Below are 22930 nucleotides of genomic sequence, written 5' to 3'. Positions count from 1 at the left end.
GAGAAGTTTTAACGCTAAGTCTGTTTTCATTGTGAGATTGCATTGCTTTATTTAGCAGATATCTTAGTGTTTTTCGGCTGTAAAATGCAAAATAAAACTTTCAAATGAAGCCCAAATCATTGTAGAAGTAAAGCAGTATGCACATTAGTGTTTATGGTAAATGGGGTGAAATAGCCAAGTAATGGTTCATTGGAATGGCTGCAGGGGGAGGCTCCATTTGACCATGATTTTGTGAGGGGAAAGGGCGGCAAACTCAAAGTCCGCCCCGGCTGAACGATACCTCTCAACTGTCCAGATTTTCACAGAACAAATAGATTTTTGCTTCTTATTTCTGGTTTGTTCCTCATAAAATCTGTGGTTTTCTGGAATTTAGGAATTAAGTCACTAAATAATGACAGATACTGAGTTTCAGACTTGATAACCTTCAGAAAAATGCATGCTAAAGCAAGACCTTTTATGCTATCAATTGTCTCAGTTTATACAACAATTTATAGCACTGTTTATATGTTCCCCCAGTATATTTGGCCTTATCCAGATTTTCTGCATTAACAGGTCGAGAGGTACATGCCAATAAATTGCTTTATAGAATTAGGCATATCAAAACCTCTCAACTGTCCCTGATTTTGGCTCAAAATGTTGCTCTTCCCCTAGTAATCCTGCCGCAAAATGGCAATTTTGGAAGAAAACATGGAGGGTTTACAGTTAATAAATAACTGTAATAATCAGAGTTAAAGATTACTTTTATTTCAGAAATGCATGTAGATTTTTTTATTTTGTCAGCTGCTCAGGTTAACAGTACTGATATTAAAAAAGTGTCCCTTCTTTGATAGGTTCCCAGCTGAATTGTGTGGCTATTTTATATTTCTGCATCACATTTTTGGTCCATTTTTCATAAAATTGCTTTTTTTTGGAAAATTAGTGGCAAATCATTAAAGACTGAAGTTAGAAAATAATGACAGACATTTGAGTTTCAGATTTCATACATTTCAGAAAATGAATACTAAAGCAAGACCTACTATTCTGTTATCTTTCTAAGTTTATAAGAGCAATATTTAAAAATTGTCCTTATTTTTGGGCCTTTGTCCCACTTCTATGTATGATTCTGTCCATATTTCTTGTTCTGAGGTTGAGAGGTATGACGAATGTGTCAGGGCCATCACAGTCAGCCAGAGACATTTGAAATTGTGATATACTTGTTGCACCCCACTCCCCAAGTAATGACTCTGGATGTGTCCAAGCAAGGCAAGGAGCAGTTATGCAGTGTAAATGTGCACAATATCCCCCCATTCAAGGCAGACACAAGTGCTACTTTTATTATGTCCTTGATTTTGCAGAATGTTCTGGTTTCTGTCATATTTTTATACTGTTGATTTATGCTTATTATTACTCAGAAAGTACCTGTTGCTCTGTGTTTAAGTAGCAATGCTTTAATGACCATCAGGTAAGCTTGTCTGAGATTGTAAGATGCAAGTAAAATTTAATAAGCATACTGTTAAAGAATTGCCAACATTGAAAGCCTTTCTGTTGTTGCCATGCAAAGAATACTTACATAACTAGATAAATGTATAAGCCCTGGGTATTGAAATGCATATGACAGTATTTGTAATAAAGGACAGGATTACATTATTTTAAGAAGCTCATTACATTTGTTGGAGACTTGCAGTCATCTTTGCAGGCTTTACCTGTAAACCAAACAGAATGCCAGTCTATCATGTGTGGTCAATTACCTGTACAGTAATCCTTTAAGCAATGTATCTTGAGCTTGTTTCTTGTTTGCTTTTCATTTTTTACTTTGATCATGTTTTCCCCATGTAACAAGTAGATAGTTGCTGTCAGGCAGCAGGTCTTTTTTGGATAAGAAATATTTTTACAAGTGGGGGTACCACAGAGATTGCTGCTTTCAGCATGTTACTTGGTACTTTAATAAAGCTGAATATCAATTATAATTAAAACTGCAGTGCAAGGAGAAGTGGTTTGAGTTTAAGTGCTGCTTGTTTTTCTTTTATACTTGATTCTGATTGGCATTCCAGAAATGTATTTAAAAAGTAATTTATTTTGTCATGCCTCACAACCTTTTTGTTTCCATCTAGATATTAAGTAAGCTGTCATGCAGCCAATGCCTTGAAATATTTTTTTACACTTTATTTTGTCTTGATTGGACTCTCATGACGGTTTGGCACCCAGGGCAGTGTATTTAATTAAAGTTACAGTTTTTGTGGTTTTGAGCATAGCTCCTCCCCTTTCTAGTTGGCTGCACCCCATCCCATTGACCCCACCCATTCAGCTGTCTCCTGCAGTCCCCCTTTGATTTGAAGTCAACAGCCGCCACAACTTACCATTCAGGGAAAAGGTTGTAACAGATAAATGTTACCTGATGACAGTTTTAGAACAGATACATAACTGTAACTAAAAGCAACCTCTTAACTTAGTTTTCTAATCATAAGTATTTCTAGCTGCATGTACAATATGGCTGAAATGATACTCACCACACCCTAGTTAGAATGCATGTTGGGGGAGGGGTTTGGGTGTTTCTTTGCTAAGAGAATGAACACCACAGAGGTTTCCAGAGAACAAGTTGTTTTACTTCACTATTACGTACTATAAATCAGGCATATTTCTGCAGAAAAGGAAATACACACGTACTTAAAATGGTACATTTCAGCCTTTGCATTTTCAACTATACCACATAGTGACACATGCATTTGTAAAGCAAAACTCAAAACTCATTTCATATTTCTCCACTATCCTCCAGAATTCAATGGACTATTAGTAAAGTATTGTAATAATTCACGCATGTATGTATATAGCAGTAACAGTGGGAAAGAAAAAGAAAAATACATGTTTACAGAGAATATAAGACACATTTATGTTCATACGTGGATGAAATTCAAATACAGATTAACAAGATTATCCTACACTATTTCACTGATAGATGAGGAAGGAATACAATACAATCATCAACAAGAGAAGAGATGAATGCATCATCTGGTACAGTCTTCTGGTAAGTATAACAAGTGCCTAAAATATTTTATTTATTTAACATTTGTTGACTGGGAAAGTCTGACTGGGACAGAGCCTATTTTTAGTGGATGCCCAGGGAAAAACACTCCAGGCACATGTCTTTGGAATGTGGCAGGAAATCTGAGTACCCAGAGACAATGTTGTTTGTAGCTCCATAGCTGAAAGAAATGCAATTGAAGACTGAACCAATCAAGAGAAATGATTTTAATTTATCACAAGTAATCATAAATACAACTCTTATATTCTTCCCAAGTACAGAAGCAAATCATCTATTTGTTTTGTCTCCCATTTTCAGTCTGTCCTATCACCTCCTTTCTATTATTTAATGAAACCATTATGGACAAACTTTATACCATTTACTTATTTGAGAAAAGTGGGTATGTTTATAGAAATTGCTTGTGCAAAGTCCTGCACTACACAGACCAGCATTAATAAAGCTTATCTGTAGAGACTTTAAACTCTACTGAGATTTTTGAAATTGCATATTGGTATACCAGAAACGTGCTTGAAAAAAATGTCTTTTGAGCCCAGTGGCAATTTCTAATGCATTAGCACACAAATGGCTTGGAACTCCAAGAAAGCATGGCACCAAACTGATAAGGTAACAAATAACTTTAATAGAAGACAGTTCAACAGAGAATAACAATCTCCTTTATTGCACAGAAAGATACTTACCTGGGAGACTACAAAATCAGGATCCTGTCTGTTAGAACTACAGAAATCATTATTTTTTATACAATTTTTATTTAAAAACAGCATTATTGTAACAATCATAGAGCAGGCACTGACTGTCATTAATTTTTCTAAATGAGGTCTGCTGACTGCTTGTCAATGACATTATATATTAGGCAGCTCTGAATTCCATGATAGAACTTGCTACTCAGAACAAAAATTTTACTTTTCTAACTCTGTCAGGACTTATTATGTTAGACAGGAAGCAAATCAACAGATACTTACTGAAGGACATTCAAGATGTCATTCTGCTGTGAAAGCGAATTAGAAATGAAATGCACACACTGATATTTTCCCTCCTCTGTACTTCTCAACTTTCACAGTTTCGTGGCAGCAATATTATCAAAAGTGTTAAACAAACTTATAAATTTAGATCTAAGTGGGTTTCTTCCACAGCGTAGAATCTTTGATAATTTCAGTAGAGTAAACTTTGTCATCCAAGTGGTGGCAAAGGAAAAAAAAGAGGTTGCCTTAATATCGTTGGATGCTGAGAAGGCTTCTGATAGATTTGAGTGGGAATATCTCTTTTGGGTGCTAGGAGCAATGGGTTTTCTTGGGAAATTTATGATACTCCTAAAATACCTCTATCAGAATTCGAAGGCAGAAGTGAAAGCGTGATCCAAATTATCAGGGGAGGTCAGAGTAGTGAGGGACAACAGGCAAGGCTGTCCAATAACTCCCCTGTAATTTGTATTTTATTTGGTGTCATTGGCAATAATATTGAGTCATTCATGTCTTAGATGGTCCAAAAAGGAGAATTTAGATCTTAAAACTGAATTATAAGTGGATGATGTAATCCTCAGATTATCTCACCATTTAAATGACTTAGGAAGGTCGTGTATTATGTTATCAGAATTCAAAAGAATTTCAGGATATAGAGTTAATACAGACAAAATGAAGGCACTGAGAGAAAATGTATCATGTAGAAATGAACTGATAACAGAATTGCCTACAGTGTGAGAGAAGAAGGAATTAAAATATTTTAGGATTTGGTTGAATGAGACTTTGAAGAGTCATTAGATAAATCCTGGACTAGGTGTATGGCCAATTTATAAAATAAATTACAAAAATGGAAAACCTTGAATTTGCATTTTTAAAAAAGGCCCCAATTTTGAGTTTGCTTATAATTCCACACATTTTCTATTTAGGGCAAGCACTCTGGTCCACCACAAATAAGTGTGTCTATCTGAAAATCAATAATTAGATGAAGGAATTATTTTTCTCAGGGGGAAAACCACTATTGATATGGAATAGGACTAATCTTCCAATGGAACAAGGAAGGTAGGGAGTACCCATGTTTAAAAATGATAGGGTCATATCCTTAAATGCTATGATGAGGTGCAAGGATGCCCAGGATATGGATATTTGGAAATGAATGTTACAAAATAAAAAGCCCTGGATAGAGTTTAGGAATTGGAGTGAAGGACTATAGGGTGCAGGGGTGCAAAAGATTGATCTCCCAATTCAGGTGTCAGGAGGTAAAGAGATGAGTAAAATCTTTTAGATGGGAGAGTTTAAGAGGTAGAAACAATGGTTGTTACCAATAAGGGGAGGTTAGAGCATAAAAGACAGATGTCGATCAGCTGGAAATGTCTGTGTTTTGGCACAAATGTAATATATTGGGAGCAGCTAGTAGCAACATGCAAAGTTATGAATGGGAAGAGATCTAGGAAAAGTATAAATTTCATCCAGACATTTTCTGCATTATATGGCACTGAGCAAATTTTGTAGGGATCAATGGGGAGGAGTGATGTTGGAAGATGGTAGACCACAAGTAATTTCTTGATGTTTTGACATAAGGCAAAATTATGTGACCTAAAGGGTATAATGGAAAATTTATATTGAAGACTGCAGGAAGATACGTTCAAAGAAATGACAGACATGATAAAAGAATGAGGATAAATAATGAGCAAAGACGTTGTTCAAAATAGGTGGTAGAAGGCATGTTTGCTTGCAAGAAAAGCACTGAGATTGAAGAAGTTCAGAAATTTCATGTGGAAGTATCCACAGAAATATTCTTATACTCTGAAAAAATCCTGAGTAACCTTGCTAAAGTGCATGAGTTTTGATGTGGCTGTGAAAGTGACAACCAAAGGGACAGTATCTAAGAGGCCTAGAAAACCAAAAAGTCATGGTAAGATAGATACCAGCCTATTCAGTAATATCTCCTTCTATCTACAACATCTCAAATCTTGACCTTGCCACATTCAAAGTAATCCCACACCAACTAAACAACCACATTTCCTCAAAATATAACACATCTATAATAAAATGCCTAAAAACTATAATCCAAATAGCATCCCAAATAATACTTAGTGGAGACGTGCACCCAAACCCTGGCCATACAAACCATAACAACCGCTCCCTACCAAACAAATAACATTTTAACCTCCCCAGGAAATCAACAGATCTCATTATACTCAACATAAGCATAAGGAGCATACTGAACAAAATCCCAGAGCTACACACTACCCTGTCTCTCTACTCCCATGACATAGTCCTTCTCACAGAGACCTGGCTAAAGCCACTAAACAATAATAATGACTTTGTTCCATCTGGTTACAATGTTCTTAAACAAGACAGAATATCCAAAGGAGGCAGAGGCATTGCTCTCCTCTTCTAAAAACCCTGACCATTGAATTGTTAGCCAGCAAATGACCCAAGTTCAATAATGCAAAAACTATATTCACTAAGCTGAAAATCAACTAAAAAAACACTTACATATAATAGGTGCCTATATACCCCCTGGCAATAACATTAACACATTAGAATCCATTCTAGACCGGGCATCTTAAAACTTTCCCCAAGAAACAATTATACTAGGTGACATTAATATCGACTGGTCCTCCTGTAACTCACTCCACCCCACTAACCACATTAACATACATGGTTTCACTCAGCTAATCAAAACCACAACACAGGTTTGAAGCATCAAAACGGAGTCCATCCTACACTGTATCCTTACAAACAGACCATCTCAATGTTTCCTCTCTGGCTCCCTCCCAGACACGCTCAATGACCACCTTCCCACCTTTATAATTAGGCACCAAGTGAATCCATTAAAATCCTCTACATTCCAACAAATCCAGTACACAAAGAATTTCAAAACCCATGACTTAATTTCTGCACTTAATCAATGCAGCTGGAGACCACTCTCATCTCTCCCCATGGAAAGTGATGCAGACTACTTCACTAACACTTTCCTAAACATTGTAAATTATCTTGCCCCTATCAGAACTGTCAGAACTGAATCCAACTATGCCCCCCTGGCTGACCAGAGATACCCATCTACAACTAAAACAAAGAGATAAAGCATAAGACTTGAGGCATCAAAATAAAACTCAAACTAATACACAGGCATAGCAGGAACTAAGGAACAAATCCAAAAAAACAAATTAGGACAGACAAAAGGAACAACTATATTGGCATTCGAACCAAACACAGAAATCACCCACAGAAATTCTGGGCTGCTATTAATAAAATCCTACAACCAGGAAAGACCAGCACTCCATCCCCTAACATTGACCACACCACCAATAATATTGCCACCCGTTTCAATGAACACTTTACCAAATCCATCCTAGCCCTCACCAATAATAGTTCTCTCACTTCATTTCAAAACCTGTCTCCCATACCAGCAGACCAAAACCTCTTCTGCTTACAGCCTGTCTCAGCTAACACAATATATAAATAGCTAAATAGAATCAAATCCACAACCCTGGCTGCCAACAAATTACCTGCAGAGAATATTTAAAGATCACAGCCAAAGCCATCTCTTACCTAGTCTCCATGTTCATTAACCACTCTTTATGAGAACAACGCGTTCCTTCTCTGTGGAAAATTTCACATATAATACCACTCTACAAAGGAGGTAAATCTATGGAACTATATAATTATTGTCCAGTTGCCATTCTACCCCCTTATCTAAAATCCTTGAAAAATGTATAACTTGAAAAACATAATACAGAAACACTGGGATATTTTAACTTTAGATGAGGACATCAAAGAAATAGTAGGAGAACAACCACATTTTCTCCTTAAGAACAGAAAGAATTTGAAACAGCTTCTGTGTTACCCAAGGAATATGGGAAAAGATAACACTGACAACAGGGCATCTGGGACGAAACCTTGTAATAGATGCAACTTTTGTAACTCTATAGATACCAGAACTTCTTTTATACACCCAGTTACACGACAGGAACACAATTTGTATATGAATGCAGATTGTCAAACAGATCATGTAGTCTATCTTGCCCAGTGCACAGTTTGCAATGCGTTTTATGTAGGTAAAACTAACAGGAAACTGAGAGAGAGGATGAGGGAACATTTGTACCACATACGTATTAAATCTGAACATAATGCATTAGCTAGACATGCACTAGAAGCAGGCTCACTACATTTTTTTAAGTACTCTGTATTACAAGTTATCACTCCTAGTTATCGAGGAGGAGATGTTAGAAACTTCACTGAAGGGTGTGAGTTGAAATGGATTATAAAGCTTAGAGCAGATAAGAGACCGGGACTTAATGATAAAGTACCCCTCAAACCAGTCCTACAAAATAGGAGAGTGAAGTCAATCAAATAAACTACCTTTCATTATATATACATATACATTTTTTGCATCTGCACAGCTATTATTCTTATGTATGTGTGGTCTGGTATTTAACTATTTTATTTTCACTTGTATATTTATTTATTCATTTATTTATTTGTATGTAATTTATATGCATCTTGTACTAGGATGTAATGTATTATTTTGAAAGTGACTTTTGTTGACCATACATATAGCCTTGACTAACCTGACAATGGCAACAGATGTTTTAAGGATTGTTTTTAGGAGTCAGAATACGGTTTCATGTAGTTATACATATACGTATTTTTTATATTTTTTACAAGTCAGGAAATGATGTCAGCATGAGTAATTATACTGAGTTAATTGAATAATTTATGAGGAGACATATTTAAGAGAGGCTTTGCATACATACATATTTGTAATTGTTTGGTCTGAAGAAGCCTTATCGGTGAAAGCGCTTACCAACTTTGTCATTAGTTTTATTAATAAAAGTGTTCTTTTTGACTCAATGGTGTGATTAATAGAACGGTGCTTGCACCAAAGGACTGATATATAAACATTGAAGAGATTTTTTAATCAGCCGTGGTTTGTTCCTGTGGATGTTACACACTTTTTACATTATTTTCATTATTTTTTACATCGCCGGAACATTTATTCCGTGGTGGTGCTACCTTGCTTTATTGGTTACATTCTATCCACAGCCAAGCTAGACACCTAGTATGCTGTCTAAAAATGCAGTCCTATGTCATTATTTATATTTATGTAAAACTAGTGCCACCAATGCATTACTGGTGAATTAACCCACAGACACATGAGAATTAACACTCACTACATTCCACTACATCCACACCTGAAACCACACAGCTAACATCCCAGCATGTGGTATAGACCTAGTTCACTATTTATCAAAAATCTTCCTATGCCTAACCATGCTGTACTTGAAAGAAATCGTTAAAGCAATTTAACACTAAGCTACTGTGCCTAGACAAACCAAAGGGACAACCCTAGGGCACCAGTTATCTATCTCATTTTTTGTAGTCCTGTCCACTGCTGAAAACAAAATCCACTATTTTGTCAAGAATAAATAAAATAAATACTACTCAAATGCAAACCACTGTCACCAATCCCAAACTAAGTATCCGACTCCAGTAATACTACCTGGCAGATCATAACTGACTTAACTTACACTGACTATAATAAATGTTGTACTTTACCTGCCTGCAACCAAAAAAATATACACTTACCTTGTCAATGCAGAGAACAACTATCTGTACCACTAAAAAAAAGAAAATCTTGCAACTTGGGCCTGGGCAAATGCAAATGATGTTTCAAACACCCACACCAAAGAGACCAGAGTTTACTCAAATGCCCCATTATACAGCCATCCTCCAACTTCCCATAAGTACCACACAGGCATATATGTGCAGATATATCTGCTTGGCAAACTAAATTCCTGTTGTGTAAATTAACATATTGAACTGTTGTGAAGTACTGTGGCCTGGGTCAAAGGTGAAAAGGCTTTTTGCATCAGTCCACCTAACTAGTCTACAAATGTGATAGATAAACAAGCACATAGAAATGAACGATTGCATAAATAAAGAAATAAGGTAGAGAGTATTTTCATTTTAAATAATTCCACATAAAAAAATATTTCTCCCATTTATATATATATATATATATATATATATATATATATATATATATATATATATCCATATTGTGAGAGCTAGGACTGATAGAAATAATGTATAAAAGCAAACCAGAATATCGAACACAATTAAAACTTGATACTGTATCAGTGATTTTTGCTCTCATAATAAACAAACAAAATGAAGGATTTAGTGCACTGAATATTGTTGATATTTGATTGTTAGATGGCTTAGTGTACAGCGAGTGCACTGTAATGCAGAAACATTTATTTAGCAACTGGCTAGATTAAGGGCAATATTACAATTTCGCAGATGCTGGCTTATCAGTGTGGAATTAATGTCAAATAATTGAGGTAAATTACGCCTCAATTCTACATCAATTTAATTGAATGGTAATGCAAACTTTTTTATTTTGGCAACTGTTCAGTGTTAAGTAACTTATTCACACTTGTTATATTTTGTGGTTTTACCTTGACATTACTGGGTTTGCCCACAATTTGTGAGGTTTGGCTTGGTTAATTGTACTTGGGTTTGTCCTCATAAGATAGCTACAGTTATTGTAAGGCAGTATGTTGACAGATAGCTGTTGGGGGATTAGTTTGGGTTTTAGGTATGTGGACTATATTGAGATAAAGTTAATTAATGCGTTTTTGTTTTTTGGTAAGTTATATATTCAAGAACATAGAGTTGCGTTTTTTATACATGCTGTATAGAGTTTGGTAAAATAATATTTGGTTTCTGTAAGGTGGTTATTAATGTATTTTTTTTATTCCAGGATGGTGCATATTTGTGCATTGCAGGATCTTTGGTGAAGATAGTAGCCCATGCAGAGGCTTTGCTTGATGCTGTGACAACTCCAGAGTGCCCAATGTCAGCTCATTCAGAGCCTCAACCTGAAAGGGAACAGGAGCAGACAGGTTACAGGAAGAAGCAGTGGGACAGACTAGAAGGAGGTCATGAGTGTCCAGGAGGAGGCAGACGAGAACATGTGCAAAGGAGCCAGAGCCAGTCGAGACAGCAGCAAAAGTGCCACAGCCAGCTCTAGGTAATCACTTTGTTACTATGGATGAGAGTTAGAGGATGTAGGTGTTACTTCAAAGGAAGGTTGTCATCATTTTTGCAAGATTTGAGTGTAGGTGACACATGACAGACTGAGGCTTTAAGAGTTGTTAGAGTCAGGGGAGTTAAACTATCAGGAAAGATGATGGCTGGGAAGATTATGCCTGATTGTCAAGAATTAAGAGTAGGCCCAGAAGTTACACAAACTCAAGGACTGTCTCTGATGTCTATGAGGTCTTATTTAGCTAAAGGGTCAGGTTTGATCTTGATGTCACATATCCCAAAGGTGTTTAAGGAAAAGATTTGGTGGAGGGAATATATGGATGTTTTGGAACTGATTGACACTGATAGGGCTTAATGATAAGGAATGGTAAAAGTTCTAAGTGCTAACTAAGTACCTGGCAGTTAGTCTAGCAGATTTGGGTGGTGAAGGCTAGGGAGATATACGGCCAGAAACTGGAACCAGTTGGTTGTTGGTTTTGTTTATATGATGGTCATCATTTTAGAGAAGGCTGCCTTAAAAGTTTTATTTTTGCTAGCTTATTTCCTTATGATTAGAGAAGCACAGCATTTAGTAGGAAGCGAGGCCTGGTGATGGTATGACCAGTGCTTCAAAAAACTGAAAGCAGTAAACAAGACAATTAGGTGGGAGTTACAGCATGCTGATACATGGCTTGGCACTGTGATGGCTAGGATGAGGGCCAGGTAAGTCATTTTTCAAGGGATAATGAGCATAGGAATGTCACATGCTGAGCAGTTTGTGTAGAAAGTTGTACTTGACTAATTTGTTGTTTTGCCCACACATGATCAATATGTGGAGGTTCTATTGGCACAATGTCATGTTGGCATAAGGATAGTTCAGGTGGTTTAGTGTAGTAGAGTTGTAGTAGGCAAGGGTTGCCAGGATTAGGTGATAGCAGAGGTAGGGTGAATGTTTAAGAAACAAGGGTTTAGCTGCTCTTTTAGGGACTGCCAGGAATGTCATCCGTCACATTCCTCCATTAACTTATAGGCTTTATTTGCATTGCTGGGAGCTTATATCAATCAAGGAAGAGGGTGAAAGCTGGTATTATTTTTTCCATTAGGATATGGGATAAGATCAGGGGTATCAGTTAGTGAAGTGATTTCTAGGAATTTGAAGTCATTTTGGGCTAAAGAGGAAGTCGCTACTGCTATCTTTCACAAGGAGGTGGTAGCAGGCAGAATTTTAGGCCCATTTATGGTGCTGCCATTTGACAGTTTTCATATCTCTAATTTACAGCTGGAGCACAAGAAGACAGGATGAATTTCATTTAATACACCATGTGTCCTTTACTGAGGGTGGATCTGTTAATTAATCACATTGGCAGGAAGGATGCTAAGGCTCAGTACGTAGCATTGGATGATGCATAGCATATCAATAAGGATTTTAAAGACTTGTGGTTAGTTAAGTTAGATATTCAGGTAGCTTTTCATTTGTTCCCCATTTCTGAGGGTTGGGAGAGTGGCCTAATGGTTAAGGTGTTTGCCTTACAAACACAAGGTGCAGGGTTTGAGTCTCACAAGGAATTATTGGCTAGGCTTAAAATGGCTCACAAAGGCAATTAGCTTAGTACTAACCTATGAAGCTATATATGAACCTGAGGTAGATTGGCCTTGTTTAGGGATTTTTGGTGACAAATTTTATTTTAATAAAGTGATGTCCAATGGGTGTGCAGTGTCCTATGAACAGTTGGAAAATTTTAGAGCAATGTTACAGTGGATCTGGCAGTGAAGGTCTCTGAGGCATTATACAGTGCATTGTTTAGATAATTTTTTATTGGTGTGGGAGGGGGAACAAGAATCAGGTGAAAACATTTAGAAATATGTTCAGTTGCACCAGGACTTAAGAGTGATGTTGGCTCCCAGTAAATTGGAGGGGCTAAGTAAAAGGTTGAAGTTTCCAGGTATGGAAGTTGATTTGGCACAAACTTTATTTTGTTTGTCACTAGAAAAAGTTTACAAACTGAGAAAGAGGCTTGCTTCCTTCAAGAGAAAGGATATGGTGATGGTTAAGGAAGTTACGGGATGGTTGGGGTTGTTAAATTTTGAGTGCAGGTAAATATCTTTCAATACAGTGATGAGCAGTTTAATGCTACCTTAATAGTAAAATTGTCTGGGAAGAACATTAAGGAAGACTTTGGCTAATTTGTTGAGATGGATCAAATGTGAGCACCACTTGTGCACGTACGCAGGATGGTGAAACAGCTTGTAGGCATTTGGGTTATGTTTTTGTAGGATTTTATTTGGATGTCTTTTTTTGGCAGAATGAATGGATATCACCAGAGTAGTTAAATCTGTATACATATGTGGCAATAGAGTCTAGGACTGGCACAGATTTTTCAGGCGCAATGGATTGCTGCTGAATGGCTAGTGGATTGGCCTGGGAGTGGAAGAAGGATGTGACATTTTTGGAACTGATGTCAATTTGGGTGGTAGTGATAGTGTGGCAAGGAGATCTGAGGAACCGGAAAATAGTTTATCATTCTGAGAATGAAACAGTTGTACATTTGTTGTTGAGAAAGACCGGTCAACTTTAATGTATGTGCCATGTAGTTTAAACGAGGATAGCCTGTCACATTTTCAAGTCAACACATTTTGTCAGATGTCATGAAATGCAGACATAAAATCAGTGGCAGTGCTAGAAGTAGTCTGGAAAATTGGCAAGCTATAGTAGGCAGGTTAGTGGCTCAGTCTTGGTCCATGGCTACAAGAAGAGCTTATAGTTTGGTTGTTTCATGTTTTATGGCATTCAGGCTCCCTACAGAGCAGAGAAAGTGGTCAGTGATGTTAGTGTGTAAGAATTTAGTTCATAGGTGGGAGCTTGGTATAACAATGCCTAAAGTTAAGAGTGCACCTATCAATAAGAAGACTGATAGGCTTAAATGATGTAATTAAGCATCAGGGAGTATTGCTGATGCTGAAGGTTTGGAAAAGTGTGAAAGAGGTTTTATAAGGTTTATGTTGAGATTATTGTTATCCAGTTTGCAAGTAGTGGTTCCTAGTTACAGGGAGTATGTTTTGTGATCTGTCTTGGCAGTGATTATGCATATGGGGCATTTAGATTTAGTGAATTGTTGGGAAAATTGTATTGGAGTGATGTTTGAATTACCAGGTCAGTGATGGAGGTTTGGTTATGGAGATGTAAAGTGGATCAGAGAGGGCAAGGACAACAGATGGTATTGCATGCCAATAGTGAAAATTTGTTGTGTCCAATTTCCTGATCTATGCTATGGATGCGTGTGGCTAAACCAGATATGAGTCAGTTGTTTTTTTCAGAATTTTAGTGGGAAGGCAATATTAGCAAAGCAGTTTTTTTAGAATAGTGAAAAAAGCATTGCTACGTCAAGGGTCTTATTTCATCTCATTCATTTTGGATAGGGTGAGCATCAGATTTTGCTTTAGAAAGTAGATAGACTGAAGTGATAAGGAGAGCTGGGAGGTGGATTTCAGGTGCATTTTTATCTTGTGCTAGATAATTTTAGGTTTGAATTTTAGGTATTTTAATCTTAATTGTTTTTCAGGCTCCATGGCAATTCCTTTGTTTATTAGGTGGCTAAATGCGCAATGATCAGGCTTCATGGCAGCATGTTACAACTCAGTCCATTGAGGTGGGAGGTGATTTGGCATTCTTTTAGAGGCATGCAATAGCATAAATTAATTGATATGAATAATGCCTTGCAGGAAGAGGTTGTTGACATCAAATTAGAACTTATTCACACAGATGGTAACAACCTGGGCTTTGTGCTAAAGAGAAGCTTAGTATCTCAGATTGTATGAGAATTAGTGGTGTAGAAACAGGTTTATGAAGCTTTTGTTTGTCTGGTCAGAAATAATACCTAGGTTGGTTTAGAGACAGGCTATGTGTTTCAAAGGTTTAGAGTTAGACATTTTGTAAATCATAGGGTAGCAAGGGAAGCTGCTTCTTTGTATATTTATGTGCTGACTCACTAAGAGTTAGCAACTATGGATCCAGTATGGTTTAGAGTGGACAGAGTACATTTAAGTGATGTTGGCCTTGACTTATTCAGTGTAGATGGAGTGGGTGATTGCATGCTACTCTGGTCAGCATGGCTGATACAGTGCATGGTTGTGGTAACACTACTGTTCTTTTAATATAGTAGTGAGATGTTCAATGCTGCCTTAATTGTAAAACTGGTCACACTGCTATTTGATAATGGTTATGCAGTTTTATGCTAAATTTAACTATTGTTTGTTTTGAGTGTTCAGTAAACTGATCACATTGGCTATTTGGTTTGTTTATTGTGTCAGGCTACAGGTATATGTACAAACCTAGTTTGCCAAGCAGATGTATTTGTCGATATACACCTGTCTGGTGTTGGTGGCAAGCGGAAATGTAAGATATAAAGGGCAGGGAAGAAAATAATAGGTAGAAAGGTGATTAATGGTCAGGAGAAAATTAGATAAGCATGGCTAAGGAAGTTATTAAATGAAGGGGAGAGGGGCTATATAAGGATGGCTTTGAGTGGTCTGTTCTCTTTGGTGTGGTTATTTGGAACACATACATCTCACCCTTCTTTTTTATTTATATAAAAACGTAAAGGAAAAAATGAAGTAGTGAAAATGTGCAAATAGGGATTGGTGGAATAAGTGCAGTATTAGGGGCAGTATTACAGGGGTCTGGTGTTGTAAAAACTTCTGTATTCTCCTTTTATTTTGTAGAGGTGGTTAGGTTACAAGTTGGAGTGGGTGATGGCGCACTGCACTGCTTGACATACTTAGTACTGCAGGTGGCTGTGTTAACACTGCAGTTCTTTTAATAAAGTGGTGAGAGATTCAATGCTGCTATAATGGCAAAATTGTTCATGCTCTTATTTGATGTTGATTGTGCAGCATTATGATATGTTTGACTGTTGTTTGTTTTGAGGGTTTAATAAATGGCTATTTGGTTTGTGTATTGTGTTGGGCAGGGGTATGTATACAACAATGTTATAGTATTTTTGCACCACACGCAAAGACTTCTCAGATCAAACAATCAAAACCTTATAGAAGTTTACAGACCCCTCCACCCCCCAGGACAATACCTCCTGTCACACTCTCTAGCACGCTTATGGAACTCCCTTCCCCCCTCCATTCGTACCATTTCTAGCCTCCCATCCTTTAAAAAATCACTCCACTCTCATCTAACTTCCACATGGGAATGCTCCCATCCCTCATAACCTACACTTTACTTCAACACTCTTTCCCTTCCTTCTCTCACATCCCAGGTAACAAATTCTTGCTTGCTTCTATTATACAACTCCTTACTAGTCTAGTAGTCTCTACTAGTATCTTGCAATTCCTTACCTACTGCATCTAACTACCTATCCTCAATCCTACTAGAGAAGAAAGAAAAAAAATTATACTTTTGACATTATTAACTTTGATTGAAATACTTTTGATCAGTCTGTTTTACCTCTGTAATCTTCATGCAATCTATGTGCGTATATTAATCTTAGTTTGTTTACCTCTGTAATCTTCATGCAATCTATGTGTGTATATTAACCTTTGTGTAATCTGTATGAGGAGCTTTTCTCCCCAGGACTCCATTGAAAACAGGTTCTTCATGCCCAATGGACTATCCAGGTTAAACAACTGCAAATAAAAATAAATAAATAAATACAAATTCTTTACAATTTGCAGATGTCAGCAGTTCACAGCAATTGCAGCCAGCAGACATCTATACTTTACAGAGTGTTAGATGGTTTATGTTTTTGTTAGTACTGTAGGTGGAAATTAAATATTATATTATTTTGGAAAGGACTTTTTAAATCACATTTTATTTGCTAAACATTATTTTTATAAAGTTTTTTTTACCACTAAACTTATAACTCCATTTGCTCTTCTTGCATTTTCATCTTTTGACAAGGTCAGGCAAGTTTTTTGTTTGTTTTAATATGACCACAAACTAATATATAGTTACTCATATAGCATTACTGGCATAACAGACAGCATATTCATTTCTGGTGCTAGAAGCCCAGAAGGCTGTAGGTTCTATTCCCAGTCCAGGTGATTTTATTGCTGACCATAGCACTCAACCTTCTATCTCCAAAATGAGGAACACTAACCCTTATAATATGGAAAAAATGGGAAAAATGTGGACCACATACTAATGGCTTACTAACGGCTTCAACTAGGAAGGTCACAGGATGGTTTAAATATGCTCCTTTTACTTATACTTATAATAGGTTCATAGGTAGGTACTAGGCTATCGGCCCAAGGGCCTATGCAAGCCTAGCCAACAAGGTTCCCTGGCATATGCCACCCAAGAAAGTTATTTTCCTGTGCCCCTGTCGAGCAGAGCCACAGAGGTGATCCCTGGGGTGTATTTCCTATTTCCCATCCACTCATCAAGATTTTTCTTGAAGAGTGCTAATGAAGAACTTTGCTTGACATAGATGGGTAGCCTGTTCCAGAGTATGGGAAGTCTCTGGGACAGGAATCTATCCCTCCAGCATGCCCTGTTTATTGTGGTGACAAGGTTTAGGTCCCTACAGCATGTAGCTTAGAGGGATTGGGATTTCTTTAGGTGTAGCATGTCCAACAGCTCTGGGTTTGACATAGCTTTATATGTTAGGCAGAGATCACCACGGAGTAGGCAATATGCTACGGAGTAAAGCTGCAGTTTTTTGAGATGGTCAGTGTAGGGCATTTGTTTGAAGCTAGTAATCCTCTTTGTGAGGTACTTCTGTGACCTTTCCAGCTGCTGCAGATGTCTTGTGAGGTACATTCCAAAAGGGGCATTGTACTCTATATAATGGGTCTAATGAGAGTCGAGTAGAGGGGAACAATGACCTCTTTTTTCCTGGATGAGAACCCTTTTTATGATGAGGTGTGCCACATAGAAGGACTTCCTGACTACGGTGGCGATGTGACTATCAAAGGAGAGACTACTGTCCACCTGGGTGCCAAGGTCTCTTATCATGCATTCAGTGTTAAGTAGATTGCTGCCTATGTGGTAGTTCATTGGTACAGAGTTTTTACCAAAGGGGATGAAACTGCACTTTTTGGCATTGAGCTTGAGGCCATTGCTCTGACACCAGGCATCTTTCTCAATGAGGCCCTTCTGTAGGATGTCCACATCATTTGAGGACTTGACTATGGCTCCTAGTTTGCAGTCATCTGCAAACTTTGTTAGCCAGAGGCCTTCTGTGTTAGCCTGTACTTCAGAGAAGTAGATACCAAACAGGAGAGGTCCCAGATCTTTTAATGAATTATGATTCATTTCTATTTACCATGAATATCAGTTAAAAATTTCCTAAAACTGAATGTGTGACAAACCCTTTCAATGTGGAACTTTAGGAACATGAACTTTTTAAGACCACAAATGAGATAGGTTCCTCATAATGAGGTATGCTTGAGAAGTATGTTGCTGACACTGCAGTGCAGCATTAGGGAAAAGTTGCACTCCTGAGTGTACCATGCTTTGAAAGAGACCTGAGTAATTTGCACTATCTCTGTATCTAGTGCTCTTTTACTGTACCTCACATTCTTGATTTTTTGGACTGACAGATACACACACACACACACACACACACACACACACACACACACACACACACACACACACACACACACACACACACACACACACACACAAACGCGCACACACACACACACACACACACACACATTACAGATTATTTACATATTTACATATTTACACTATTCTCAAATGTTTACGTCTCATTACATTTACTTTACATTTTTAAGTATTCCCTGCACTCTTTTTCCCACAACCAAAACCCTATTTTTGCTAATATCTTTGCCAAAGTCCATTTTCCATTATATTTAATTTCATTGAATCTCTCATTCCATATTGTCCATGCAACAAAAACAAATAAGTCTGTCCATCTTCTTTACTTCTTGTTTTCATGCTCCATAATGACCATATGCTATCACACCCATGTTTAATTGTTCATATTTTGGTTTCTTTCCAGCCATATCATGTTTACATATTCCTAACCATAAATTCTTAATTCTATCACATTTTAAAAATACACACTCTGTAGTTTCTAATTCCCACACTTATTGCAAATTCTATCTTGCTTTCTCTTATACTTCATATTAGCTTTTACAGGCAGTTTACTTATGGATAATCTCTACAAAACGTCTTTACATTCCTTTATTTTTTTGTAATTTTTAATCTCCTTAATGTAGCTTTTTTCTTATTCATTTCAAGATCTTTCCATGGATCAAAAACATTTTTTTCATTATCTTAACATACCTTTCCTTTCTGTTGTTTTTTGTTTCTTTCTTATATTCCATAATAGAATTTTATTCTGATATTCTTTTATTTCTTCACTGATAATACTTTTACTTCTCTTCTCTTACTACCATTCCTTCTCATACATATTTATCTTTATAATACATTATCAATTCTATCGGATCTTTATGTTCCTTCATAATACTTTCTAATACTTTGTATAAATCTAAAGATGCTACATGCACAATAGGATTAATTAAAACTAAACCTCCTTGGTCTTCTTTCATATACAATGTTCCACTTTTAACTGAGCTCTGTCTAGAACCCCAAATAAATGAAAATATTGACCGCATTAGTTATTCTTTATATTTTACAGGTATCATATTAATATTTGCTACATATGTTATTTTTTCCTAAATATCATTCTATTTACTAGATGTTTTTTTTCTGTATGAGAACCTATATATTTTCCAGAACATAAATATGTCCTTTATTTATTTTATCACTTTATCCCACTGTTCCTGTTTGTGTTCATTTTTCCCAAATGTTATTCCTAACACATCTATATACCTCTCATTAAATTCAATCCATCCTTTTTTACCTTTAAAACCAAATCATTTTCTTCTTCTTTTATTTACATTTAATCCAGTTCTTCCCAACATTACACTTGACTTTACATTTGTTCTTTCCATCCATACTGCATTCATTGCAATTATTATAATATCATTAGCATAAGTGTAGACTATTTGAATTTGTACCTCTTTTACCATTTTATACCCTCCATTTCTTGACATTTTGTTAATTTCAATAACTATTATGTTCATAACCAATGAAAAAATTATACTACTGGCTGGACACCCCTGTCTTATTCCACATTCTATTTTTTATTTCTTCCCCTCTCCATCTGTTTACATTTAAATTCACATATGTTTTCTCATACACTGATTTAATCACACTTAAAACTTTTCCACTTATATTGTATTTTTGCAAAATCCCCCATGATGATCCATGTTGTATGTTATCATATGCCTTACTTTTGTCCCCTATCATCATTTTTGTCTCTACTTTATTATTGATAATGTCATCAATTGTTTCTCTTACTAGCTATAATAATTCTAGACTTCTGTTTCCTTTTCTCCCAAATATATTTTGGTCATATACTTTCTCCATTTTATTTTGTAGTCTTTTTGCTATTATTCTCATAAATAATTTGTAATCTGTGTTATTTGATGTTGTTTGTTTGTGTCTTTCGGCTTTATCAGTCTCCAATTCTTTATCTCATCTCTGTTCCCTTTTTTAATATAAATTTTATTACTCCAGTACAGATTTCTTTTTATTGAATCCCTGTTTCTAGCAATTCATTCATCACCTCGATAAATGTTACTTTTTGTCAGTTCTCCCTTGCTTTGTAAATGTTATATTCAATCACATCTATTCCTGGTCAGAATTTGTGTTTATATCCTTCATAATTTCATTCAGTTCTTTTATGTTTATTCCTTTTCCTAGATCTTCAGTATCTTCTTTGTTTAATTTTCCCCATCATAATTGTTTTCCATATTCACCTCTTTTTAACAAATACATTTAATACATGTTGTTTAATTATTTCATATATTCTCTCATCAGCTCTCTTTATTGCTTTATTGATCTGTCAAAAGCCTTTGGCATGGTCAACCACCCCCTGCTCACAAATTCTCTTGAATCCCTATCTCTTGACACCAAGGCTGTTCTCTGGTTCAAGTCCTACCTTACCAATAGGCAACAAGCAGTCCTCTGGGAGAATAATTTATCTGCCCACCTGCCAGTTTCCCTTGGAGTCCCACAGGGCTCCATTCAAGGTCCACTTCTATTCTCTTTATTCATCAATGACCTTTACTTAGCAATCCCTCAAGCTACCTGCATACAATATGCAGATGATTCCACGCTCATATGTTCTGCCAACTCCACATCAAAACTACAATCTCTAACTCAGAGAGTATTTAATGCAGTTGTGACTTGGTTCTTGAAACATTGCCTCCTTTTGAACGCCAAAAAAAAAAAAACAAGCTCATACTCTTTGCACCTAACAGTAAGTCCCCCCTATAAATTTCTCTATCAAATCGAATAATGGCACCCTTTTAACTCCCAACTCTAACAACAAACTGTTAGGAATCATAATTGACAATAACCTTACCTTTGATAACCATATAAATAACATTATAAAAAATGTAAATAGAAAACTGGGCTCCCTATATATAAAAAAAACCTTCTTAACACTAACAGCCAGAACTACAATTTCCCACTCCCATTCTATCTCAACTCTTCTTTATGCTTCCCCCATATATACTAACTTAAAGAAAAATAATTTCACTAAACTAGGCAACTCCTATAACAATATTGCCAGATTTACCACTGGGAACCCATTTAGAACACACCATTTTCTAAACCTACAGCAGCTAGACTGGCTTGAACTAAAACACAGTTTGATACTTTCCCAACTTACCATTGTCCATAAGATATTCTACCAACCTAACAACAAACCCATACTTTCTAACCTTATTACCCCCTATACAAACCTCAATTCCTTATGCTCTTCCACTAAACTAGTGGCTACCATTAGCAAGTCTAATAACTTGGCAGGTGACTCCTTGTTTTTTAATACCACTGGAAAATATTGAAACCTGTTGCCATCAGATCTAACTTTACTTCCCTCCTTTCCAATCTTTAAATAAATGCTCAAGAAACATCTTACAACACACTGGTTATATCCTTGCTGTTTCCCTGACTAATCTTCTGCTTTCTCTATTGCCTTATCTCTATTCTGCCTCCCTTTACCAATCAATACTGCTTACTGCTTGGGAAGTAGTAACTGTCTTAAATTACTGTTACAACAAGGAGAGTAACTAAACTTTGAATGCATTGTAAACTACCTCACATATCTTATTGTAAGAGTGTCTTATCCTTTTGGGTATTGTGTTTAACAAATAGTATATTTTTTTAGCTAATGCTCTCTATTTAATTTTAATATACTTTCTTTTATATCTGTGCATGATTATCTTTTTATATGTAGTGTTTCACAAATAGTATATTTTTTTAGCTAATGCTCTGTGATTATTTTAACATAATCTCTTTTATATATTTGTGCATGATAATCTTTTGTATGTTACTGTTGGAGCTTTTCTCCCTGGGCCTCTGCTGAAAATGGAAATATATCCAGTTGGACTAGCCCGGTTAACAAATGTAAAATAAATAAATAAGTAAGTATTCCTTCTTTTTTAAATTAATTTAACTTCCTTATCTTTTAATTCTCAATTATTTTTCCTTCTTTCATTATCTTACACAAATAAGGTGCTACCTCTTCTTTTTTTCTTGTAATAAATATTTTTTTGTTTATATAACAAGTTAAGAACCTTGATCGTATTCATTTTATATATATTTATTTTTCCTTTTCATAAATTATTTCTCTTTCTCTAATACATATTTGAATATTTCTTGACTTATCCTTTTATATTTTTTTCCTTTACTTCCTTTCTTTTCTATACATTCTAAAAATACTTTATTATATTTTTCTTTAAAATGCATCCACCACACCACATAATTTTCATAGAAATCTTTCATACTTATATGATGTTTCCAGAGTGCAATAAGTTCCTTTCCTTCTACTAAATCCAAATCTTTTTCATTAATTCTTTTTAT

This window comes from Protopterus annectens, chromosome 1.part1 (assembly GCF_019279795.1).
Source record: "Protopterus annectens isolate FY-2018-M chromosome 1.part1, PAN1.0, whole genome shotgun sequence".
Classification (NCBI taxonomy): Eukaryota; Metazoa; Chordata; order Ceratodontiformes; family Protopteridae; genus Protopterus; species Protopterus annectens.
The sequence above is the reverse complement of the archived record's forward strand: the minus strand, read 5'-3'. Positions refer to the sequence as shown.